The sequence below is a fragment of the Mustela nivalis genome (assembly GCF_964662115.1).
Source record: "Mustela nivalis genome assembly, chromosome: 19".
Taxonomy (NCBI): Eukaryota; Metazoa; Chordata; class Mammalia; order Carnivora; family Mustelidae; genus Mustela; species Mustela nivalis.
In genome coordinates, this window is record NC_139038.1 from 39,607,540 (window position 1) to 39,634,432 (window position 26,893).

Below are 26,893 nucleotides of genomic sequence, written 5' to 3' on the forward strand. Positions count from 1 at the left end.
CTGGGGCTTCTTGTTGTCCTTGCGGGTTGAGGGCGATATTTAGGGATCCACTATTACCTGAACTGAGTTAGTGCTGACAACTTCCTCAAGTAGCTGCCGTTTACCAAAAGAGCTTTTACTAATATTGGAATTTCTTCAGCATTGACAGAAGCACAGGAGAAACCTATGCCACATGAGGAATGCACTCCAACCTCCCATCCCAGTAATTGACAGGATACACTGACAAGTTAGCTGGCCTGGTCTCAGGATGTGGCAGGCAACTAAGGAAAGGTTGACTAGCCTGTCCATGAAGGTTCCACCTTTAATTCTCCCCAACCCCAGGAGCTAAATGGCAGAGTCTTCAGAAATAACCTACAGAAGTAACTACTCCTTGCCCCCAAAAGAAAGGAGTGTACACGCTGCCCAAAAAGGCAAAGGTGTACCTTAACACTGTCTAGAACAAGTTTCTCATCACTGTGTAGTTTCACATTCTGCTCTGATTTCTCAAAACACTTGCCACTGGCCACAATTATTTCACTTTTCTTTTTACTTGCTGAATTTCTCTTCTTCTCCACAGTATTCCAAACGCAATGAGAACAAGGACATTGTCTGTTTTTCCACCACTAGACACTAGAGCCCATTTGGTGGTGTGCTCCAGAAAAACCTGTCAAATAAGAACAACTACCCAGGTAATTTACTGGAAGGTTACCAAGTAGACAGAAGATCAAGTCAGTATCAATAAATCACTAAGCCCAATGTAATAGCAAATACAAACAAAATTATCACCGTTTTGGGATAAGGGCGATCTTAGAAGCCAAAAGGTTGGGTAAATTAGATGGCTCAGAAGACATGTAGTTTTTCCATGTATTTCATGGAGAAGGTTTATTAAAGACAAACACTACAGTAAAACCCATGTGCCCTAAGGAGCAAAACCACTGTGGTGGATGACCCCAAACCACAGGAAAGAAGCCTGGCTCTACTCCAGGTTAGCTACACCCCAGCCCTGTTTTCTGGGAGTTGTTCTTTTTTTTTTTTTTTTTTTTCAATATGAAACTCATTACCTCAGGGAGATGCACGTTTGAGGCAAGATTAGAACTTTCATGTCTCGCTAAGGATGAATGTTTTCCCCCAAAACTTCTAAAGTACTTCATGACTATCCAAGGGCTATTGAGTTGTTAGGCTACCTGAATTTGAGGAGAGAAACGTCCAAACTTACAACTTCAAAAAACGAGGGAGCTCCAGAAGAAAGGAAATGTTTTAAAAACAAAACAGTGTACCAACTTCTCATTCAATATCCTGAGTACCAACTTTTATACTTTTAAGACATTATTTTATGACACATCTAAAGTATGTGTCATACTTCACCTGCAAAAGCTCTACAAACTTCTCAAGGAGATGGTGTGCAAATAAACACGAGCTGACCCTAGTATCCCAATAAAATTGGGCACTGAACAATACAAAAGTTCTAAATCCATGGGAATTACCCAACACCAAATTTTACCAACTTTCGAGTGAGTGTCACATAAGCAGTAGCTGAGGGTTCAAATGCGGCACTATGATCAAAGAGGCACTAATCATCTCCTGCTGCAGCAGTAGCTTGGACATCTTTACTTCCAAAAAAGACACGATTGGATTCAGAGAACCAGCAAGACTGAAGCAAAGTACATCGAATCTACCACCGAGTCTAAGAAGTTTCTCTGCTCAACACTCAAGGATGTCCACTTCACAAAAGGGTTAAGTAAAGTTGTTAATTTGCAGGGGTAGCTCATCCGAAAAGCCGATGGCATCATCCTTCATGACACTGGCAAACCCTACTTTATCCGTCTCCTCTTATCACAGAGGAAAGGGACAGAGTGTCCTCCCCACCCACAGCCACCTTCAATATACACCCCTTTATTTCCTATGTTGAAAGGCTTAGGGTAGAGTTCTCTCAGCATGGTGAGGAGGCAACCTTCCTGGCCAGGACCTGGTGACCCCTCCAGGCTCTTAACTTGTATCACAGAACAAACAGGAGACAACCACAGGATAGGATGGAAATCATCTCAAACTGGTTTGTGGTGATGCTTGCACAAGTCTTTAAAACAACTGAAATTCAATGAATCATGCACTTACATGAGTGACTTCGACAAGATGGAAATCATACCTCCATCAAACTACACAATAATCACCAGCCAGGGGCAGACTGCGATGACACAGTTAGAAAAAGGAGTGTATCCAAGACCCACAGAGACCCTCCATATGACTGACACACCCAATATACATCTCTGTTGCTCCCTGAACCTCCGAGGATCCTGTTCAGTATTTCGTCCTGCTTCCCTTCACATGTTCCTCTGGTGCATCTGACCTCCTTCCCATTCTGCTCCAGAGCAGACCTTATGAATCCCTTCCACGAATCCACCTGGAGTATTCAACACATAAAGTACACCTGGCAATAACAATGAAAAGTTGGCAGGGGATCTTGTAGACATCGATTCCTTTTTTCAGAAGAAATGGGAAGGAAAAGGAGGCATTCGAATTGACTCCCCTAGCCAGAGTGCTCTCATCTCCCACACAGCACCTTATTTATACCTGTCTCCGAGGCTGTAAAACTTGATTCTGCTCATCCTAGTGCCTTTCTAACCAACTCCTTCCCCACCCCTCACCAATATCTTGACCAGTACCTTTCACCTCCTAGGAATTTCATAAATGCTCTTTGGGGAAGTTATTATTCTCCTCACCCAATTAAGTGACACCTGTTCTATCCTCAAAGGGTAAATACAGTTCTGTGTCCTACTGGACCTACCACTCATCAAACTCTGACTTCCTTCCTAGACTTGGTCGATTATGGCAATAAAGACCAAAATGATGAACAAACTCCAAAATGACCAGGGGTTAGACTACCGGTGAGGCTGTTGTCATAATACGAATATGAAATACCAGCTCAGAGCAATAAAACCTAACTTCTACACCAGCCAACAGGTTAACGAATCCCTTTTAGGATTTTTAAAAATATTATTTATTTATTTATTTGACAGAGAGAGAGAGAGATCACAAGTAGGCAGAGAGGCAGGCAGAGAGAGAGGAAGGGAAGCAGGCCCTCTGTCGAGCACAGAGCCCCATATGCGACTCGATCCCAGGACCCTGAGATTGTGACCTGAGCCGAAGGCAATGGCTTAACCCACTGAGCCACCCAGGCGCCCCAAGATTAAGGAATTTGAGTCTTTCTAGGAACCTGCCAAATTTCTTTAGTTTTCTAATTTATTAGCATGCAATTGTTCCTCGTATTGCAATTTAATTCTTTTTATTTCTATAAGGCTAATAGGAATGCCTCTCTTTCATTCCAGATTTTTCATAATTTGGTATTTTTATCTTATTTTTGGTAAGAATAGCCAAAAAATTGTCAATTGCTCATCTCTTTAAAGAATTACCTTTTGGGGCACCTGAGTGGCTCAGTGGGTTAAAGCCTCTGCCTTTGGCTCAGGTCATGATCTCAGGGTCCTGGGATCAAGCCCCTGATCAGACTCTCTGCTCAGCAGGGAGCCTGCTTCCCTTCCTCTCTCTCTGCCTACCTCCTGCCTACTTGTGATCTGTCTCTGTCAAACAAATAATAAAATAAAATCTTTTTTTAAAAAAAGAATTAGCTTGGGCGCCTGGGTGGCTCAGTGGGTTAAAGCCTCTGCCTTCAGCTCAGGTCATGATCCCAGGGTCCTGGGATCGAGCCCCACATCGGGCTCTCCACTTCTCGGGAGCCTGCTTCCTCCTCTCTCTCTGCCTTCCTTTCTCTCTGCCTACTTGTGATCTCTGTCTGTCAAAAAAAAAAAAAAAAAAAAAAAAAGAATTAGCTTTCGTATATATTGATTTTCTCTGTTGTGTCTTATTTCATTTATATCCGATCTCATCTTTCAAAATTTCTTTCCTTTTAACTCATTCTTCCTTTATCATGTTTTTATTTTTATTTCTTTATTTGAGAGACTGAAAGAGTGAGTGAGAAGGGAAGAGCAGAGGGACAAAAGCAGTCCTCACTGAGTACAGAGCCTAACACGGGGCTCGATCCCACAACCCCGAGATCATGACCTGAGCCAAAACCAAGAATTGGTCACCTAACCAACTGAGCCACCTATAAGCCCCTAATTTATTTTTCATTTTGTCATTTCTTAAGATGATCGGTTATGAAAGTAACACTTTCTTCCTTTTTAAATATATGTTTACAATCCTAAGTTTCCCTCAAAAAAAAAAAAAAACTTAACTGTATCCCATAAGACTTTGTATTTTATATTTTCACTTTCAAGAGATGAGCAAGTGACCGATTTTTGGCTTTCATTCATCTCAAGGTATTTTCTAACTTCTAACTTCTACCGTGATTTCTTTTTTGACTCATGTCTTATTTAGGAGTGTGTTATTTATTTTCCACATACTTGTGAATTTTCTGTTTCCTTTTGTGAACCACTTTTATTTTATTGCATGGAGTTAGAGACCATACATTGAGTGACTTTAGTTCTTCAACATGTATACTACATTTATAGGTCTTTTGGTTTTTCAGACTGGATAATCTCAATTGATCTCTATTTATATTCCCTGATTATTTCATCTATTACTACCACTGAGCTCATCTGGAGAATATTTTATTTCAGTTATAATGCAACTTTTATTTCATTCTGTTATAATTTTTTTTATTATATTCTTGATTTGGCACCATTCTTGTACTTCCTGTGTATTCTTTTTTTTAAGAGTTTATTTATTTATTTGACAGACAGAGATTACAAGTAGGCAGAGAGGCAGGCAGAAAGAGAGAGAGGAGGAAGCAGGTTCCCTGCTGAGCAGAGAGCCCAGTGCTGGGCTAGATCCCAGGACCCTGGGATCATGACCTGAGCCAAAGGCAGAGGCTTTAACCCACTAAGCCACCCAGGTACCCCAGTGTATTCTTTAGACATGGTTTTTCTTCAGTTCTTTAACATATGGATACAGAAGAATGACAGTTTTTGTCCACATCTTTATCCATTCAACCTATATCTGGAGTTCTTGGGAAATGTCTTTAATTGGTTGTATTTTGTTTTTTGTTTTCCTAGTGTATAGATAGCTATAATTCCCTTTTGCTGGAGTATTGTGCAATTTCTTGAGAAAATTAAGGTTTAAATTATATAATGTGGTAACTATAGAAAGTAGATCCTCACCCTGGGTTTTGAAAGGTAGCCTAAACATCAAGGCCAGATCTCCTGAGACTACATTTCACTCTGTTTCCCCCCTACATACACATATTTGCACACTTCATCTGACTGTATTTTAATTATTAAACTGGGTAGTGGAAAGCATATGTCTATTTACTTATTTTCTGCTGTTTAATTTGGATGTTATTTTCTAATTATACAATGATTCTCTTTTAGCTGCTACTCCATGGAGTGTGCATCAAGAATGCAACAAAATTCTATGGGCTTTCTTACCACAAATGTTGTTTTTCATTTCACAAACGAAATGTGAAATTTTCACAAATGTAGGCTTTCATTTGACTTGAGCTCCCCAATGCACTCAAATCAAGAAAGATTATTAAATACATAGAAAAATGGGGATTCAAATTGTGTCATGCTTTCTGCCTACGCATAATAGGCATGTGATGTAAAACGGATATCGAGACAAAATATTTAGCTTGGTTTTTAATCGTTGCACCTAAATACTGTCAGACTGCAGACAAATCAATCATTATGTTCTTATTTGTAAACTGGGAATAATATCAGCTCTACTTAATACTTTAATATTAATGCATTTTTACATCAAATGTTACATATTTCTACATAAACATTATAACATGCATTTTATTGAGATAAAATGTGTATATTTTCTCGTGTACCTACCTAGTTACTATATAATAGATAGGGTCATAAATTACTTTCGCAAGGTTACACTCTCTTAAATTCTATAACTGAAAGTCAACCTTTTCTTTTTTTGTTTTTTTTTTCCACATGAAACTATGCAAATTTATTACACAGATGTTCTTAGCTCTATTCACAATGCCACAAACTGGAAAACTACCTATATACACAAGTATATGCATACATAAGCACATAATGTATATATATACATTATGTGCATATATATATATATATATATATATATATATATATACACAATGGAATAATGTTATTTTAAAATTTATTTCTTATTTATTTTCAGCATAACAATATTCATTATTTTTGCACCACACCCAGTGCTCCATGCAATCCATGCGCTCTCTAAAACCCACCACCTGGTTCCCCCAACCTCCCACCCTCCCCGCCCCTTCAAACCCCTCAGATTGTTTTTCAAAGTCTATAGGCTCTCATGGTTCAACTCCCTTCCAATTTCCCCCAACTCCCTTCTCCTCTCTATCTCCCCATGTCCTGCATGCTATTTGTTATGCTCCACAAATAAGTGAAACCATATGATAATTGACTCTCTCTGCTTGACTTATTTCACTCAGCATAATCTCTTCCAGTCCCTTCCATGTTGCTACAAAAGTTGGGTATTCGTCCTTTCTGATGGAGGCATAATACTCCATAGTGTATATGGACCACATCTTCCTTATCCATTCGCCCGTTGAAGGGCATCTTGGTTCTTTCCACAGTTTGGCGACCGTGGTCATTGCTGCTATAAACATTGGGGTACAGATGGCCCTTCTTTTCACTCCATCTGTACCTTTAGGGTAAATACCCAGGAGTGCAATGTCAGGGTCAAAGGGAAGTTCTATTTTTAATGTCTTGAGGTATCTCCACACTGTTCTCCAAAGAGGCTGCACCAACTTGCATTCCCACCAACAGCGGAAGAGGGTTCCTATTTCTCCACATCCCCTCCAACACATGTTGTTTCCTGTCTTGCTAATTTTGGCCATTCTAACTGGTGTAAGGTGATATCTCAATGTGGTTTTAATTTGAATCTCCCTGAGGGCTAGTGATGATGAACATTTTTTCATGTGTCTGATGGCCATTTATATGTCTTCATTGGACATGTGTCTGCTTTGCACCCAACACGAAATACACACAACCAAAACCACACATCAACCACCCGAAAATGGAAAAAAGCCATCCTCAACAAGTTGGAAAGAGGACCTCAAGGATAGCCCTCCACTCCCTCCCACACCTTAAGCAACACAAGTCCTTCCACCAAAGCTAACCCGGATCTTCAAGTACCTGGTAGAGGTGCCTTCCCTCACATGGCAGATGCTGCCTATCAAGGCTTCAGCTCAGCTTCTGAAGGTGCAGATGCTCTAACCCCAAAAGCCTTTCTCTGCAGCATGTTCCCTGGTCTTTCTGGCCTTCTGAGGAGTGAGGAGTGGGGGAAAGGGAAGGGAAGAGACAGGGGGATCCCGTTAAAAAGGAGGAGAAACAGCAAAACACAGGCACTGGTGAGCCCTCGCAATTTCCCAGGCATCCAGTGCTGCAAACTTGGTCCAGAGACTGACCACCCACCCACCTATTCCAGGGAAGGAAACAGGGACCAGGAGTGCATGGGGCGCCCCCATGTGCACCTCACAACCTCTGGGCCCAGACCATGCTGCCTCCCACAGGCAGCAGAGATGGCAGAGGCCTGAGAGAGGCCAAGGCAGGCATAGGGAGCAGTGGACTTGTGGACTGCAGCTTGGGGCTGGTGGGGGGGGTGGGGTGGGGCAGGGGAGACACTGGCCAGATTTGGAGGGAGCATGTAGAGGCAGCCAGAGGCCTGTGGCGGGGAATGGGCCAGCTCCTTCCTTCTGCCCTCCCAGGCTGGTTCCCTCCCTTCCCCCCTACCTGGGTAAATCTCCCTTTGCCTGGGAGGAATGGCCATGGCGGTGGCAGCGGCGGAGGGCCACTGAGGAGGAGCTGCCAGGGCTGCTGCACTCAGAGCCGCCAGCCTCCAGCGGGAGCGAAGGCGTCCACTGCTGCCACAGCCTCCCCCAGCCCCGACAATCTCCATTTTAGCAGCGCGGGCCTCCCTCCGCCCTGGATAGCCAGGGAAACTTGTCGTCGCCAGCTCCCTCTAGCCCCCAGCCCTTCCTCCCCTCCCACCCTCTCAGCTAAGAGCAGGTACCTGGTTGGGCTCTCCTTATCGCACAAGGACAAGGGTGGGCTCTACCCCCGCACGCCCCCCTCCCAAAGCCCAAAGTGGCGCCACTGGAAGGAAAATGCCGTCCACGAAGTCCTCCCAAGCCGGCCCCCCTCCCTTCTCGGCGCCAGTCCTCAGCCCTACCTCTGCCCTTCCTCAGTTGCTGGCCCTCGAGCTCCCGCTGCGGCCGCTTGCGCAGCCCCCGCCATCTGCGTTGCTGCCATCTGCGTTGCTGCCATCTGCGCCGCAGCCGCCGCTTGAGTCGCCAACACCGCTTGTGCAGCTGACGCAGTCTGTGCCGACGCCGCTATGTGCTCCTCCGCTGCTACCGCCGCCGCCGCCGCTTGAGCCTTGGACGCCCAAGCGGTCGCCGCTTGTGCAGCCCAGCTGTCTGCGCCAGTGCTGCTTGCACCGCTAACACCGTCGTCTGTGTCGCCGCCCCTTCCGCCGCCACCACCGCCTGCGCCGCCGCCGATGCCGCTTGTTCCGTCGAAGCCACCACCGTCTGCACCGCCGCTTGCGCCGCCGAAGCCGCTGTCTACACCGTCGCTGCTACCGCCGCCGCTGAAGCCGCTGCCGTCTGCACCGTCGCCATTGTGCGCCGAGGCCGCTTGCACCGTTGACGCCGTCGTCGGAGCCGTTGCTGGTTCCGCCGCTGAAATCGTCTGCGCCGCCACCGACGCCGCTTGTGCCGCCGCTGAAGCCGCCGCCACTGCTATCCCCACCGACGCCGCCGCTTATGCCGCTGCCACCACCGCTTGAGTCCCGGACGCCTTCGGAGCCGAAGCCGCTTGTGCAGCTGAAGTCATCTGCCCCTACGCCCCTTGGCGACCTCGAGGCCACTGTCTGTGGCGCCACTGCTTCCGCCGCCGAGGCCGCCTGCGCCTCTGACGCTGCGGCTTCCGCCGCCGCCGCTTCCGCCGCCGCCACCGTCTGCGCCGCCAGCGGCGTCAGCCCCCATAGCGGCGATGGCGCAGCCGGGGCATCCGCGGCCTAAGCTGTGTCCGAGGCGGTGTAGAGGGCGTTGGCCGGAGAAGAGGCGGCTGCGTCGTCAAACAGGCGGGGACGGCTTTGGCGTCGGCGGCGCATGCGGCCTGGGCTGTACAAGCGGCGTCGGGATTCAAGTGGCGGCGGCGGCGGCGCAGGGGGCACAGACCGTAGCGGCGGCGGCGGCAGAGTCGGCGGCGGAGTCGGTAACAGCGGCGGTGCAGACGACTGCGTCGGCGGTTCAGGCGGCCTCGGGGCAGACAGCGGCGGCCGTGCAGAAGGCGGCGGCTTCGGCGGCGGCGGCAGAGTCGGTGGCGGCGGCGGTAGCAGCGGCGGTGCAGACAGCGGGGTCGACGGTGCAAGCGGGGCGGTGCAGAGGGCGGTGGCTGCGGCGGCACAGGCGGCATCGGCGGCGGCGCAGGCGGTGTCGGCGGCGGAAGCGGCGGAGGTGCAAGCGGCGTGGGCGCAGACAGCGTCCGCTACACAAGTGGCAATGGCTTAGGCGTCGAGGGCTCAAGAGGCGACGGCGGCGGCAGCATAAGCGGTGTTGGCGGCGGTAGCCGTGATGGTGCGGACAGGGGCGTTGGCAGCGCATGCGGCGGCGGAGCAGATGGAGGTGGCTTCCGCGGCGGCGGCCCAAACGGCGGTGGCGGCGGCGCAGGCGGAGTTGGCGGCGGCACAGACGACGGAGGGGCGGTGCAAGCGGCATTGGCGCAGACAGCTGGGCTGCACAAGCGGCAACCGCTTGGGCGTTTTCAGCTCCAGCAGCGGCAGCGGCGGCGTCGGCGGCGGTAGCAGCGGTGGAGCAGACAGCGGCCTCGGTGCAGACTGCGTCGGCTGCACAAGCGGTGTTGGCGACTCAAGCGGCGGCTGCGGCGCAGATGGCAGCTACGCAGATGGCGGCGGCGGCTGAGCCGCGGCGGGGGCCGCGCAAGCGGCGGCAGCGGCAGCGACAGCGGCAGCTCCAGCGAGGGCCAGCAACTGAGGAAGGGCAGAGGTAGGGTTGAGGACTGGCGCCGAGAAGGGGGGGGTCAGGTTTGGGAGGAATTCCTGGATGGCATTTCTCCTTCCAGTGGCGCCACTTTGGGCTTGGGGGGGGGAGCGGGCGGGGGTAGAGCCCACCCTTGTCCTTGCGCGATAAGGAGAGCCCGACCAGGTACCTGCTCTGAGCTGAGAGGGTGGAAGCGGAGGGAGGGCTGGGGGCGAGAGGGGGCAGGGACGACCAGTCTCCGTGGCTACTCAGGGCCCAGGGAGGCGCGCGCTGCTAAAATGGAGATCATTGGGGCTGGGGGAGGCTGTGGTGTCAGCGGGCGCGGTCGCTCCCGCTAGGGGCTGGCGGCTCTGGTGCAGCAGCCCTGGCGCCGGCTCCTCAGCGGCCCTCCACCGCTGCCACCGCCATGGCCATTCCTCCCAGGCAAAGGGAGATTTACCCAGTGAGGAGGGAGGGAGGGAGGGCGCCAGCCTGGGAGGGGAGAGAGAAGGAGCCGGCCCACTCCCCGCCACTGGCCTCTCGCTGCCTCTGCGTGCCCCGTCCAGATCCAGCCAGTCTCCTCTGCTGCCCCCGCCCCCAGCCCCATGTTGCAGTCCACAAGTCAGCCCGCTCCCCGCGCCCACCACGGCCTCTCTTGGGCCGCTGCCATCTCCCAAGCCTGTTTGAGGTAGCACAGTCTGGGCCCTGAGGTTGCGGGGTGCCCTTGGGGGCGCCCGGTGCACTCCCCATTTAGGTCCCTGAAAAGGGTGGGTGGGTGGTCTCCGAGCCAAGTTTGCAGCACTGGATGCCTGGGAAATTGCGAGGGCTCACCAGTGCCCGTGTTTTGCTGTTTCTCCTCCTTTTTAACTGGATCCCTGTCTCTTCCTTCCCCTTTCCCCCACTCCTCACTCCTCAGAAGGCCAGAAAGACCAGGGAACTTGCTGCAGAGAAAGGCTTTTGGGGTTAGAGCATCTGCACCTTCAGAAGCTGTGCTGAAGCCTTGATAGGCAGCCTCTGCCATGTGAGGGAAGGCACCGCCACCAGGTACCTGAAGATCTGGGTTAGCTTTGGTGGGTGGACTTTTGTTGCTTAAGGTGTGGGAGGGAGTGGAGGGCTCTCCTTGAGGTCCTCTTTCCAACTTGTTGAGGATGGCTTTTTTGTATTTGCAGGTGGTTGATGTGTGGTTTTGGTTGTGTGTATTTCTTGTTCGGTGCAAAGGGGTCCTATTCCCAGCATGACTTGAGGGAGGACATTTGTCCAAGTTTTTGTCTCATTTCTAACGGGCTGGATTGGTTTGACACTTGTATCCATTGGGTTATTGGTATGGATGGGCTCAAAAAGAGAGGAAGCAGGGATTTTTCTGTGGATTGGAGGAGTTTAGACGTTTTCTTTTGACCATGTGTAGAGTGGTTTTAATTTGCCTGTCCTGAATTACGTTTTCTTCTCCTGAGCGATTTGGTGGTGGAGGTACAGTTATGCTGGTTGTTGTGCTTTTCCTGTCTTGAGCGGCAAATGTCTGTTCCTTTCTTGTGTTTGAAGATAAACGTTGGGGTTGGATAAAGAAAATGTAATTTTTTGGAAAGCTGAACTGTCAGTTTGTGTTTGTTTGTTTTCTGATGATCACTGCAGTGGGGTGATGGGTGTCTTTCTAGACAGCGTTAAGGTACACATTTGTCTTTTTGGGCAGCACACAATCTCCTTTCTTTTTGGGCAAGGGATAGTTACTTCTGTAGGTTATTACTGTAGGTTTTGCCGTTTAGCTCATTGGGTTGGGGATAATGTAAAGTTGAGACCTTTGTGTAGAGGCTAGTCTGCTTTTCCTTAGTTGCCTGCCATTTTCTGAGGCTAGGCCAGCTAACTTGTCAGTGTATGCTGTTAGTTGCTGGGATGGGAGGTTTCAGTGACGTAGGTTCATCCTGTGCTTCAGTCAATGCTGAAGAAATTCCAAAATGAATAAAAACAATTTTGGTAGGGACGCCTGGGTGGCTCAGTGGGTTAAGCCACTGTTTTCGGCTCAGGTCATGATCCTGGGGTCCTGGGATGGAGTGCCCCATCGGGCTTCTGGGCTCGGCGGGGAGCCTGCCTCTCTCTCCACCTCTGCCTGCCTCTCTGCCTGCTTGTGTGCTTTCTCTCTCTCTTTATGACCAAAAAAAACCAAAGCCAAAACCAAAAACAAAACTATTTGGTAAATGGCAGCTGGGTGAGGAAGTTGTCAACACAAACTCAGTTCGTTAGAACTTCAGGTAATAGTGGATCCCTGGATGTGTCCTTTGCAGTCTGACCTGAAACATGTTTATTCTTTGGCTCTCAGTTTCTCTTTGGCTCTGTCACCTGGGCCTTTTTGGTTGTGTTGTCTTCCTCCCCATGGGGAAGTTCTTTTCTTCTTTTTAAGGGAAGGGGTTTTTTGTTTGTTTGTTTTTAAGGCTTATTTATTATCTTAAATATTCTTTTTTCCTTGAGAGAGTCTCTGTGGGGGCAGGGGAGGGCAGAGGGACAGAGAGAGAATGTCAAGTACACTCTGCACTGAGCCAGGAGCCAGACTGAGGGCTCCATCCCAGGACCCTGAGATCATGACCTGAGCCAGAGTCAGGAGCTGGATGCTTAGCCCGTGGAGCCACCCAGGCACCCCTTTAAGTAAACTTTTTGAACTGCAGCATATATACAGAGAAGTGCACAGATCATAAGCCAAAAGCTTGAGGAACCTCCACAAGGGGAACACACCATGTGACTTTACACCCAGGACCCCAGAGTCTGTGATAACCCTCTTGAGGGTCACTTCTGCCACGGTTCTTGACTGCCGTTGCTGGGGAGCTGTTGCGCATGTTCCTGAATTTGGTGTACGTGGAGTCATCCAGTTGGATGCACTCCTGGGCCTGCCTTATGGAGTGTCATCCGTGTTTGTGTGTGTGGTTGTGAGTTGACCAGTGCTGCTGTTTCATCCTCAGACTATTTTAGAGCTCCACTCTGCGTGTAGACCCTTAAACATTCTAGAAATAGGATAGCTCCTTGGTGCCTTTTTATTACCTGCATTAAAACAGGTAATTTTTTAATGAACAAAAGGTGTTCATTTGAACACAGGTGTCTTCTTTCAGCTGCAGTGTAAGGATCAAGCCTGGTGTGTGGAACGTTTCTACAGCCCATAAACGGAGAAAGCTTTTGCCTCCTTAGTTGTAGAGTTCTATCAGTCACTGCTCTTTCAAGTCATTGGTGAAGTGTATAGAAAATGCCTGCTTTCAGGGAACCGAACGGATGTTGAAAAGGTGAGACAAAAAGGTCTTCAGTGGTGGGAGGCGCACCCTTGGAATAAGTGAGTCCATGGGAGACATAGTTGGTCTGTGTGGGTATATGGGGAAAGGCCTTACTGAATCTGGGATTTATGATTCTTGGAGGTCGTTTGTTGGGCAGGCCAATACACGTTAGTTGTTTGTTCCCTCCTCCATCCTTTTTCAGCTCTTCCTTCACTTCAGAGGTCATCCACTCCTTTCCACTTCTCCCCACAGGCTGGTAACTCCCATTTACTGTATAATAACCATCACCAGCCTTATGCGTCCAGGCCCAAGGCAGGCAAATCCAACTCTCTCTGCTTGGTCCACTGGCAGTTTTCATGCCTTTTCTTTTCTTTCTTTCTTAATTTTTTTTTTTAAAGATTTTGCTCATGTATTTGACAGAGATCCCAAGTAGACAGAGAGGCAGGCAGAGAGAGATAGAGGAGGAAGCAGGCTCCCCGCTGAGCAGAGAGCCTGATGTGGGACTAGATTCCAGGACCCTGGGTTCATGCCCTGCACCGAAGGCAGAGGCTTTAACCCACTGAGCCACCCAGGTGCCCCTCTCGTTGCCTTTGAAATAAAGTCCAAATGCCAAGCATCACGAGGGGCTCCTGATTCAGTTCTTTTCTGTTCCTTTAAGATTTCTGCAAGCAGACTGCCACCAATCCCAATCTGCCCTTCACATATAGGGTTCTGTGTTTCCTGCCAACAGCTTTTGTCTTGGGCTTGGACCATGGGACCTCATTTCCATACCTTCACACCTTCTCTTGCTCTGGATTTTCTCTGAAATGCTTTCCCTTGCTTCTGTGTCCTGCCTCACTACCATTTGGACTCCTAGATGTCTCGGCAAGCCTTTTCATCAATCCAGTCAGGTGTAGGTCATCTTTGTAACACTCGAGTTGTATTTTTATTGGCTTACCTCACCCTCCAGATCGTGTACAATTCATTTAACACTTGAACAGAAGTTTTATTGGATCACCTATTACATTTTACCATTTTTGAGGGTAGGACCTTTTGAAAACAAAACAAAACTTAACAAAACAACCTAATGATTTTGAGGGGGGTGGGGACAGAGGGAGAGAGAAAGTTTTAAGCAGTCTTCATGCAGACTCTGAGCCCCACATGGGGCTCCATCTGATGAGCCTGAGATCCTGAGCATCTGACCCTTAACTGAATTGAGCCACACAGGTGCCCCCTGAGGGCAGGACCTCTCTTTTCACATCTTTATTTTTCTAAACTGTGTAGTACAGTGCCCGGCACTGACAGGGCTTCAGGAAATGTGTATAGAATAGATGAAGACGAGTTTTAGTTGGAATCCCCCTTAAAACTGTTCCATCCGTTTGAAAGTTTTATGTAATAAATAACCTTTCATACTAGGGCTTGAATCCTGTGTCTGTAATGTTACTGGGATAGGGGAAAGTTGTCTTGATGAAGTGTGTCCTTAAAAGTAATATATCTGTTTTTTCTCATTTTGTTTTTCTCACCATGGGCTGGAAATTAAACCCAGAACTTGAGTCTTGGATGCGGTAGGCAGTGCCTTGAAAGTACTTCCTGGAGCTTTGTGGAGCTTCAGAGCATGAGCACATTGACCTGAACAAGAACTCTGATGATTCCTAATCCTATTTGGTTGTCCATTTAGTTATTTAAGTGCCCGATGAAGTCTTAAAGTCTGCTGAGGAAGCGCAGATCCGTCATGTGCAAAATCGGTTTTGAGGAACAAGATGGGTGTGCATGTGACCTGGTGTCTAAAGGCAGTTTAAGAATGGGAACAGAACATGTTGGGTATCGATGGAGGGGTTATGCTGTCTGTCGAGTAAGTTCTCTTGTGTTCATCTACCTGTAATTGAAAGTTGTATACAGAGTATATTCTGTTGAGGACTGTGGATTAATTCTGTTAAATGGAAGTGTTGACTCATTCACTTCACGTATTGAGCTTTAATTTCAGTTCTATGCAGTGATTGACTGTCGTGGCAAAGAAGAATTGTCAGTAAAGACACTTCAAGAAAACTACAGTGTTAGTCAGAAATCAGGAATAGTGGAAATCATAAGGTAAACAAGGGAAATTTTAATTTTTCAACAGGATTAGATAATGCTCTCTTTTCCCTCCCTTTCTCAGTTTAGAAAAACTATTTAAGTGATCCTTTGGTTGAGAAAAGAAACTGGTAGAAGGGATATGTTAAAAATAATCTTACTTAAAACTTCATAATAAGAGCATTCGCAATACATTTTAACATGAAGTTACTTTTGCGGGGGACAGGAAATTAAAGGGGATGTAGGCTGCCAGTATTATCAGCCTGTATTGGATCTTCAAATCTGTCGAGTACTTGGTGGTTAGTCAGGGAGAAAACAAAAGAAAACAAAACATAAACCTTATGACTGCTTTCTGAGAAGAGATGAGATTTCCTATGTACCGTAGAAGGTTTATACACTGTTCATTCTTTTCTAGAAGTAAAAGTTGTCGAATATCATAAGTCTGCCAGAATATCCGAGGTTTCAAGAAATAAAAATTCAGCTTAAAACGACCTTCAGTCAAAACCAAACCGTTCTGTGGTCTTGGGGTGCCTGGGTGGCTCATTTGGTTAAGTATCTGCCTTTGGAACAGGTCAGGATCCTGAGGTCCTGGGATTGAGCCCAACGTCGGGCTCCCTGCTCAGAAGGTCTTACTTGGAGAGAAATGGGGCACTTACCCAGGTGGATAGGAGGTAGCTACCATAGTAACACGTGCTTGTAGCCGGGTTAATACCCATGTGTTCACTTCGAATTTCAAACTTTAATAAGCATGAAGGTTGGAACTCGGTTTATCTGGTACTACCAAAGCCTCTTTTGAATTTTTATCCCACAAAGGAGAGAGATTATCAGCACATTGGTAAAATTTAAAAAATAAGTGATGTATTTGTAGGGTAAGTTCCTGTATCATTCCATATATTCCTGATTCTCCTTTCTTTTGGTTGTGAATGTGGTAATACATGCTTGGATGAAATTAGGGGACAAAACAACATGAAGGTCACTTTTATTCTGCCCATGCAGAATTACTTTTATTTGACCAATTTATTTGTTTATTCCCTGGACCACAAATATTTGCATAATTATAGTGTTCCTGGTGCTGTTTAAGATGCTAGTTCATTGAATTTTGAACGTGCTATAGGTTGTAGTTCCATGTAGAAATGGGGGTATCAGGCAGTGTGTGATTCAAAACTAATTGAGTCTCTGGTTTGAAAGACATCAGTTCTGACCTGTTGGTTCTCTGTGGTTCATTTTGGGTTTTTCTTCTCTAAGGAAATTTTTTGTGATCACTTCATAGTTTTAGGGATTCCTTTTTGTAGGAAATAAAGCTAACATCCAGTTTCCAGTTTTCTTTTTGTTTTGTTTTGTTTTGTTTTGCTTTGGGGGAGAATGAAAATATGTCTCTGGATTCTTAGGATCTGTGGCATGATTAACTTTGCTGAAGTCTTTCATGAAAAGAAAAAGTATGGAAGACAATCCAGATTTAATGTTTTTCTACTAAATTTGTTTAACATTGTGGTGCTCCAACGTTCCTATGTATCGGAATCCCCTGGAATGCTTGTTGAAACACATTGCTTGATTTCCTGCTCTACCCACCACCTTCTGGGTCTTTTTATGAAGTAGGTCTGGGGTAGGGCCTGTGAATTTGCATTTATTCTTAGAAGTTACCAGGTGATGTTAGTGCTGCTAGTGCTGGTCTAGAGAGCGCTATTGGGAACTATTGGTTAGATGACCTTAAATGGGAAAGAGAGGCCAGCCATGTTTCTTAATGAAACTGGAGATAGTTTTATTGTTACAGAAAATTGATGTCTTGGTATTTCACAGGGAATTTAAGAGAAGTGATATCCATTCAAAATTTATTCATTAATTAATTAATTTAAATGATTTTATTTGTCGGAGGAGGTGGGGGAGAATGAGGAAGCACAAGCAAGGAGAGAGGCAGGCAGAGGCAGAATCAGGCTCCCTGCTCAGCGGGAAGCCCCATGCGGGACTCGATCCCAGGACCCTGGGATCATGACGGGAGCTGAAGTCAGTTGATTAAGTGCCTGAGCCACCAAGGCATCCCTGCATTCATTTTTTTCACTTAGAGCTGGAATTAGATGTGGTTTCTTCATAAAGACATTGTGTGTAGTAGAAGAGCACTTATCAATTGGGGAACCATATCCACTAAATTTTTATCGTCCACATTGAAAAGTCAGATATTGTCTTGGGCTATTAATATGTGTTGGATTTCAGATACATGTAGTTTTAAAGGATGTTTCTTTTTAACATATGTTTGAGCCAAGTTTGATAGTCAGTAAACTAACCTTTCAATAGAATGTTGGCCAAAGAATATGAATAGGTAGTTAAAGAATGACAAATTAAGTCCAGAAACATGAGAAATATATAACTTCTATTACTTCAATACAAAACAATATTTTTGGGAAGTCAAATTTTAAAGACTACAAAATTGTTAGTGCATCTAGTAAGAAGTGGACATTGTAACAGCCTTGGTGGCTAAGATAAGCTGCTTTGCTTTACATTTTCTGAAGCCCAGTTGGTAGCATTTCCTTTAAAAATATTTGTAGCTTGTGACCTAGCATTTGCACTAGGAATTCGTGTTCTCTGCATATGCATTTTCTGTGTAAATTTATTTGTTACATCGTTATTACAACAAAAAATAGCTTCCTGGCCAGTATACTCATTAAATGTTGGTAGTATGCTTCATGAGGGCAGGTCTTTTGCTAAGACCACAAGGGTCTGTGGCCCCAAAATTAGAGTTTTATAGTAATTCTTGCTGCAAGTTAAAAACAAACAAACAAAACAGTCTACATAGAGGTCAGGGAATTGATACAAAACTGTGTAATAGTGATAAATATTTTGCAGGTCTTAAAAATGTCAGCTTTACTTTTCGCATGGCAAAACTGGAAATAACCCAAATGTCCTTCAGTACAGGAGTGGCACATCCATACCAGATGGAATACTTCTCAGCAATTAAGAAGGAACAAACTCTGGATGCATGCAACAACTAGTGTGGATTTCAAGGTCATGATGCGGAGTAAAAAAAGCCAGTCTGTACAGGTCACACACTCTAGGCAGCCATTCGCATTTTTGTTATCACAGAGATTAGCAGTCACCAAAGGGTTAGGGCTGGTGAGGTTGGGGGTGGAGTGGGTGGTTGTGACTGGAAAGGGTTACTGAGAGGGAACGTTTTTGTGTTGATGAAATCTGATCTTGATTGTGGTGGTTGTTACCTGAATCTACACTTGTGATAAGGTGACCTAAAATGGTACACATGTGTTCCAATGTCAGTTTCCTGGTTTTGATGTACTGTAATCCAGAGGATGCAACCCTGTCTGGGAAATGAGGTGCAAATTATATGGGACTTGATACTGTTTTTGCAACACCCTGTGGCTCTGTAGTTATTTCAAAGTAAAATGTGAAGTTTTAGAAAGAATATATAATAAAAGGAAGTGTTCACAGTATTAGAATAAAACAAGTTCCAAAGTGATAAAACATATGATCCCACTTTAATATTTCATATCACTTAATACATTTACCTGGAAGTAATGAGTGATCCAAATATTCTGAGCAGTAGCATGGTGGATTCTTTTGGATTCTTTTGTGAATGTGTGTATGCTTCTCCATAATGTCCATAGTTTAGATGAGCTGGTATCACTCTTGTTGTTTGAAAAACAGTATTCATAATAAGTTCCAAAAATCCAATTCTGGAATGTTGAAATTTAAATAACAGTTACATTGAGATTGTAAAGTTTTGTTTATATTGGTTGCACCAAGTTAGCATTTAAATAGCTCTTAGCTGAGATTGGAGAGTATATTTATCCTTTAAAACGTATTGTGTATGTAAATGTAAAGCTCTTTTTTGCTCTTGGTATTACAAATGTCCTGTTTGATGTTCTGACTCCCCATTGTTGTCCAATGTAAGTATATACATTTCAGGCCACATGAAATTTCAAGCTTCATTAACCACAGTGAGAAAGTAAAAAGCAGGCGAAATGATTATTTTTAAAGATTCTATTTATTTTTTGTCAGAGAGCAAGAGTGAGAGCAAGAGCTAGAGCAGATGTGCTCTCAAGCCAGAGAGCCCCTGTGGGCACATGCACAATCCAGGGGGAAGGGCAGGCAGAGAGGGCAGACCAGGCAGAAATGAGAAGCAGGCTCCCTGGTAAGCAAAGAGCTGGATGTGGAATTTGATCCCAGGACTCTGAGATCAGGACCTGAGCTCAAGCTTAATTACCTGAGTCACCCAGGTGTCCTTTGGTGAAATCATTTTTAAGAAATTTAGTTTGTTTAATCAGTTATATCCAGAATATTATCATTTCAATATGTAATCAGTATAAAATCACAGTGAGATGTTTTACATTCATTTTATCACACTGTGATAAAAATCATACTGATGTGGGAAACAGAGGCAGAAGAAACATTATTAAATTTCCTTACCTCCTGACAAGCCCTTAAAACAGGCAGTGACTCTCCTCTAGGGACTCAACTACGCCCACCTTAAGGGCTTGCTAAGGGCAAAGAGCAGTCCTAACCTGACGGACCCCCTCTCCCTCACCAGGACCCTGTGAGCACTTTAACAATTCCTTTGGAAACTTTATCTCTGAACCTGCCAGATAGTGCTGATGATCATTCCCCAGCATATGGCCTACTGATAGATATGTAAAGGGTCTCACAAAAAGGTATTACTACTAGTAGTGAATAACCTTTCCCCCCCAAAATAGCTGGCCCCTGAAGGTCCTAGAAACCTTGCTTCCAAAATTCCTTAGAGAGTGATACCATGCCTAAACCCTTCCCCACCTTACAAATATATAATAGACCACTCCTGAGAACCCCAGGGCAGCATCTCTTCTTGCCCACAGGTCCTTTCCCCATACATTAATAAAACACCATTTTGAACCAGAGAGGCCTCAGGAATCCTTTCTTGGTACTGAGCTCCAGACCTCACCCCACCAAACCTCAACTATGTTCTAGAATTTCATCATTTGGCATCCAGCAGGGGCTGTGAGTCTTTACATTTGGACTCTGAGCTTTGGTGCAAAGTTGGTGAGTCCGTTCTCGCTTCTTCCTTTACTCTCACTTCAGGGCTTTTCAAGGAGTATGGTCTTACTGGAACACTTTCATGTCAGTTGCTCAGGCTTTAATCCTCTAGCCCGTGGCTACTCCACAGGGAAGAAAACATCAGATTTTTGGCTGGAAGTTAGTACACTGGCCGGAATGGTAATAAGACCCAGAAAATTGATGTCCTCTCTTTATTCCTGTTCTTACATAAAGTTGTCTTTCTTGGGCACAGGGCAGCCACCTCAGTCACCAGGAAGGACAGCTGCCAATCTTAAGACTCCCATGTGAGGTTTCTTCCTGATTGATGTAATGTGATCTCCTCCACATGCCAGGCCTCGCCACTTCCTGCCATGGGACTGCCACTGGGAGATGGCCAAATGCAGCCCCCAATTGAATTAAAATGCAACCGGGGATCGTTTCCTAGGGAAGTGGGCAGTAAGGACCCCATGTGTTGGAATGTCACATAGACCATGATGGGTTTCAATATTTACTGTTTCACATCAGTGTCTTCTCCAAACTACATAAAGCTATGAAATTGGGTAATTTATCCTTGCCAAACATTTTTTTGTTTCCCATGGGTTAAAAATGGCAGGGCAGCCACACAACTTTTAGAGTATAGGATGGCACAATATCCTAGTTTATTCACCGGGCACCCATCTGTAGCCTAGGATGCGATGGGGAAGAAGAGGGATGCTGGCACCCCTCCAGGGTCTTTTATGGCAGGAATGCCTTCCTGAGAAGGTAGAATGGTGATCAATAGCGAGGTCTTGAGGGACACCTTCTTGAGGGTGGCTTTTGACATATGGGCAGCTCTGACATATCCTGTGTGGGACGCCACTCAGGCATCAGGGGGGATTTGGTAATGGACCTTCTTTCCTTTTCTGGGAGCATGGCATCAGTAGGCTTCTTCAATCCCAAGGACTCTGCCATGGGATGCTTTTGAACCCACTGGAAATAATTTGGATTGCAAAACTTAGGAGAGGACTGAGCTCCTGTAACACTTCATGGCCTCTGTGGGATCTATCAGTTAGATCTCCTGTGCAAGAAAAGGGGTGACTGAACCTAGGGTGCCTTCATTGTTCATGCCTAGGCCATCATTGCTCTACACCAGGACCCCGACCTAAGGGCGTTTTGCAGAATGTGTTTGCCTGAACGAGTGAGCTAGTCAACTCCCTCCTGACATATTGGGTGATAATTACATCAATAAGCCTTCTAGTAAACCCAGGTTGCTAGGCCACCCCCTAGGAAAGGGGACTCTGACTTTCCCTCTCTCTGTTTCTCCTCATAGATGGCGGCGGGGGGGATGCTTCTCCTTTACTCATTTCTGTGTTAATGGCTATAACTGGAGGCCACTGGGGTTAGTCTAACTTGAGATGGAGACTTTGAGGAATATTCCCAGGCAGCTGCCAAAACTCCCTTTGTTTCAGGGAAATTCCCTTTCTTCTTTGGCCTGACATGGACTGCTTAACCCCTCTTTCCTGGCAGGAGAACAAGGCTTCTGCTCCTCTGTTTGAGCTGTCCTTTTAACCATTGCTGGTTTTCTAAGGTTTGCTCTTCCCGACTAAGGAAATTTTATTCTTAAGAGGTCCGTGACTTAGAGCAATTTAAAAATATTTATTTGTAAATAAAGCCTTCAACTTTTCTTTCGATCTGAACCCTCTAAAACTCAAAAGGTCTCAGTAAGTATTTTCCTCCATGGCAATCAGTCATTTGAATAAGTTCAATAAGAATCTGTTCTCCTTGTAACAGAACACCATGGGAAACATGGGATATTTTGCCAAGGCTTTGACTAGAATGCCCTATTTGAGAAAGACAAAAAGAACAACTCTGATATGACCAGACAGCTTTAAGGAACTAAGGTTGCCTTTTTGAAACCTGGAGCCATAAAGCCCCTTGAAACTGTTGGCCCACTACCTGGCTTACAGTGTTCCCAGCAGCCTCACCAGGTGAGTAAAGAATGTCACTTTCTGGCAGGTGCTGGAACCTCGGGATACCCTGGGGGACCTCAAGAAGAGGAATTCACCCAAATCCACAGGTATTGCAGGCATGTCTGATGGCAAGTACATGGCTTGGCTTCTGGCCTGGAGAGGCTATAAAAAGTTCAACCTAGAAATTCCTTACAAGAAGTTCCAGTAAAGCAGATTCTAAAAGATCTATATGATCACTCACTGTTCTTGCTGAGCTTATGTAAATAATTAGGCCACATTTGTTAAAACTGGACTTGTTTTTCAAATAAACTAGTCCTGATTTGCCTATCTCTGGAAATGAGGGTTATTTTAGAGAGAAATTTACGTTTTAATAACACACCTTTATGAAGGTTACATTCTAGATTGAATTGTCTTTAAATGTTTGTTTACCTAAGCTAGAGAATTTGAGGTTCACTTCAGAAAAGTTGCACAATAGCTCATTCAGAGGATCTTCTTGCATTTTTATTCTGTGGAGATAATAACAAGAGCCCATGGAACTTGGTTCAACCACTGAAAAATAAAATTGATTCCTAATCATTATTAACTATCACCTTGACCATTGTACTTCTCTATAGAGCATAACTGTTCAGATGTTACTGATCTTGCTTACTGTATATGGCCAGATTTACGATGCCCCTGTTTAAAATACAAATGATAGTTGGTTTACTGATGCCATGAGTTTTCATGAAAAGAGTAAGAAAATCTAGGTGTGCCATAGTGCCCACTAGCACTTTGTAATTGCCAAAGCCTTAAAAATTTAAATATTTCCTGCATTCAGCCTGGCATCCAAAATCTTCTGGAAAGGTAGAAAAAACTAATCATACCTTAAAATGTCATATTACTAAGCTTAGTCTATAAACCCAGGAAAATTGAATTACTCTCCTACCAATAGGACTTCTCACGATGAGAACTGCTCCAAAACAAGCTGTAGGACTCAGCCCTTTTGACTTATTACATAATAATATTATATAATAATGATTATTATAATGATTATTATATAGTAATGAGTTATTATATATATGTATATAAAATATCTCTTTCCATAGATCTGTTATGAGATGAAGATTATAATGCCTTATTAAGTACTCACTAGAGGCTGGTTTAACTTATAAGATACTCAATGAAGATACTAATCATGTACTCCCCAAACCTGATTTAATTATAGCTGAAAACCCACCCCATGTAAATCTCAGAGACATGGTTTATTTAAAAACAAAATTGGAAGTCACATACAACAGAAAGCCTACATCCAAAATGGAAAGGTCCGTATCGGGTCATACTATGTACTCCCAGTGCGGGAAAGCTAGAAAGACACTCTTCATGGGTGCGTATATCTAGAGTAAAACCCTAACCTCCTTCACAGAAACTGAGTGAGCAAAGGAATGTGCCTTCTTACTCCTCTGAGCCCATAGAAGACCTCAAACTTCTCTTCAAACCAAAATGAAGGTTGTAATTCTCTTTATCTTCCTTTCACCTATCTTAACTGGCCGTTCCTTTCTACCCTGGGCACAGCAGTATACTGAACTACATAATCAGTTTGTTGGATATGTGGAATTTTGCCTATGTCAAGTACATCCAGGTTACCCTGGTGTGTTTTGCCTTTACAGGGCACTGATTGGCATTCTCTGCAGGATTATATTTCATATATAATATATGGAGACAGTATGTACCAGGATAACTCTATCACTAATCCAGATGTTTCTTCCTGGCCCATCCTCAGTGAAACATAGAGTTCACCAGGACTCCATGACCAAACTTTTTCATACTCTCAAACTATTAAAGTCTTAACTGACCTTATAAGCCTACAAATTAATACCCAACAACTAGGGCCTAAGCCTAAGCTACAAAACCCTCCTCATCACTATACCAAGGATGGCATATATCAGATTTGGGATACATATTTGTGGGTCCTACCCACCATTGGACAGCTCAGTCAAAAGGCAGTTTTATGCCAGGAACAAAGAAATCATACATATGATACATGGGCAAAATGCACACGACATCTAGGACGGCTATCATTAGAAATATGTTCTGAAATAATAGTACTCCAGGCTACTGACTGGTTTGCTACTGATTGGGTAAGGTGTCCTGGCATTAGATGGACAGCTCCAGACGGAACCCACTGGCTATGTGGAACTAACCTGTGGCCCTGGCTTCCTCCAGGGTGGATAGGTCGCTGCACCTTAGGATTTGCCTGGATTCATGGGCGCGATACTAAAATCATCACTACTCCAGCTAATCTCCCAGTTTAAAGCAAAGATGGACATGATCTGTTTTTAAGTGCTATGATCACTTCACATCCATCCGTAGTATGTATGGACCACATCTTCCTTATCCATTCATCCGTTGAAGGGCATCTTGGTTCTTTCCACAGTTTGGCGACCGTGGCCATTGCTGCTATTAACATTGGGGTAGAGATGGCCCTTCTTTTCACGACATCTGCGTCTTTGAAGTAAATACAATTGCAATTGCAGGGCCACAGGGAAGCTCTATTTTTAATTTCTTGAGGAATCTCCACACTGTTCTCCAAATTGGTTGCACCAACTTGCATTCCGTCCAACAGTGTAAGAGGGTTCCCCTTTCTCCACACCCTCTCCAACTCATGTTGTTTCCTGACTTGCTAATTTTGGCCATTGTAACTAGTGTAAGGTAGTATCTCAATGTGGTTTTAATTGGAATCTCCCTGATGATGAACATTTTTTCATGTGTCTGATAGCTATTTGTATGTCTTCATTGGAGAAGTGTCTTTTCATGTGTTCTGCCCATTTTTTTGACATGATTATCTGTGCGTATTGAGTTTGAGAAATTCTTTATAGATCCTGGATGTCAGCCTTTTGTCTGTATATTCATTTGCAAATATCTTCTCCCATTCCGTGGGTTGCCTTTGTTTTGTTGACTGTTTCCTTTCTTGTGCAGAAACTTTTGATATTTGACATGGATTTCTTACATGTGGCTATAATTGTGTTTCTTTTTTGTAAATATTGTAGTCTTTGCCTTTTTAAAGAGACCATTTTGGGTTTTTATGTTTATTGATAGGATTTGTTTTAAACCTGTCTTGCTATTTGTTCTCTGTTTTTCCCACCCATCCTCTTTCCTCTTTTCTTCTACTGTCTCTGGCTTAGTTGAATTGGTTTTTGTTTTTGTTGTTGTTTTTAAATCCAGTTTATATCATTTCTTCTTAGCTATAACTCTCTGGTTTTAGTTGTTCATTTAGTATACCTCTTTACTATGTATCTAAGGTCATCTTCCAGATTTTTTCCCTATCCAGGTGACCCCTGACCAGCTTGGGGATTAGGGATGCCAGCCCCATATAGAGTTGGAATCCCAATATAACTTATGAGTCCGCCAGAACTTACATACTTCCAGCCTACTGTTTACAGGAACATTTACCAATAACATAAGCAGTCAGTTAACGTATTATGTATGCTGTCTATATTTTACAGTGTATAATGTGGTGAATTCAGTTAGAGAAAAGAAAATACTAAGAAAATCATAAGGAAGAGAAATACTGTATGAAAAATACAGTATTTTTCATACCATGTATTTTTTGAAAAGACATCCACTTGTAATTGAATCCACGTAGTTCAAACCATGTTGTTCAAGGTTCATCTGTAGTTGAAGAGTACAGGTATGCGGCCAGTTTCCTGTAACTAGCCTTTCTGTGATAGTGCTGTTGTAATCCTCTGTAAGAGAATTTTTATATAGTCACTTATCATTTAGGGTGATTGCAAAATATAAGAGAGGAAATCTTTCCTATTTTTCCACATATGTACCAGTTCTGGTGCTCTCCATTCCTTTGTGTAGAGCCAGATTTCCATGGGGAATGTTTTCATTCCGCCTGAAGGACCTCCTGTAACATTCTTTTGTTGTTTTAAAGGTTTTATTTATTTATTTGACACAGAGAGAGATCAGAAGTTGGCAGAGAGGCAGGCAGAGAGAGAGGGGGAGGCAGGCTCCCTGCTGAGCAGAGAGCCTGATGCAGGACTCGATCCCAGGACCCTGAGATCATGCCCTGAGCCGAAGTCAGGGGTTAATCCTCTGAGCCACCCAGGTGCCCCTTCCTGTAACATTCTTATAGTTTGTGTCTGCCAGTGATTGATTCTTCTGTTTATTTCTCAGATTTTATTTTGCTTTTCTTCTGATAACAGCTTTTTGAGCTATAACGCATATATAGTACGGTTCATCTAGTTAAAGTGTGCGGTTCATTGGTCTTGAGTGTATTGGCAGAATTATGAACTGTGGCCTCATTTCATCACCCCCCAAAGGAATCCCCTGGTTTTTCCTTGTCACCTGTGTGCACTCCCAGTGCACACAGCCATCCCCAGTGCTAGGGAACCCCTGATAAACCCTCTCTCTAAAGATTCAGGGTTCTGGGTATTCTGTATAAATGGAATCAGATGACATGTGGTCTCTTGTGACTGGGTCCTTTCACTATCATCATGTTTCTAAGGCTCACCTTGGAAACATGTATGTTGTAGCATGTATCAGTACCTACTCCTGTTAAGGATAGCCAGATGATATTCCGTTGTATAGGTAAACGACCTTTTGGCTATGAATGAATAAGGCTGCCATGAACGTGAGTGTACACGTTTTTGTATGGATCCATGTTTTAATTTCTCTGGGATTTAGGC

General features: G+C 44.8%; 1 long non-coding RNA gene across 1 annotated transcript in view; it reads right to left on the reverse strand.

Moving 5' to 3' along the window:
- LOC309854532 overlaps positions 1-8,214 on the reverse strand; it is a 30,389-nt gene extending 22,175 nt beyond the window's left edge. Inside the window, exon 1 of the long non-coding RNA XR_014306285.1 lies at positions 8,152-8,214. This is a non-coding gene — a long non-coding RNA (uncharacterized lncRNA). The remainder of the gene's footprint in view (positions 1-8,151) is intronic.
- Between the last annotated feature and the right edge of the window lie 18,679 nt (positions 8,215-26,893).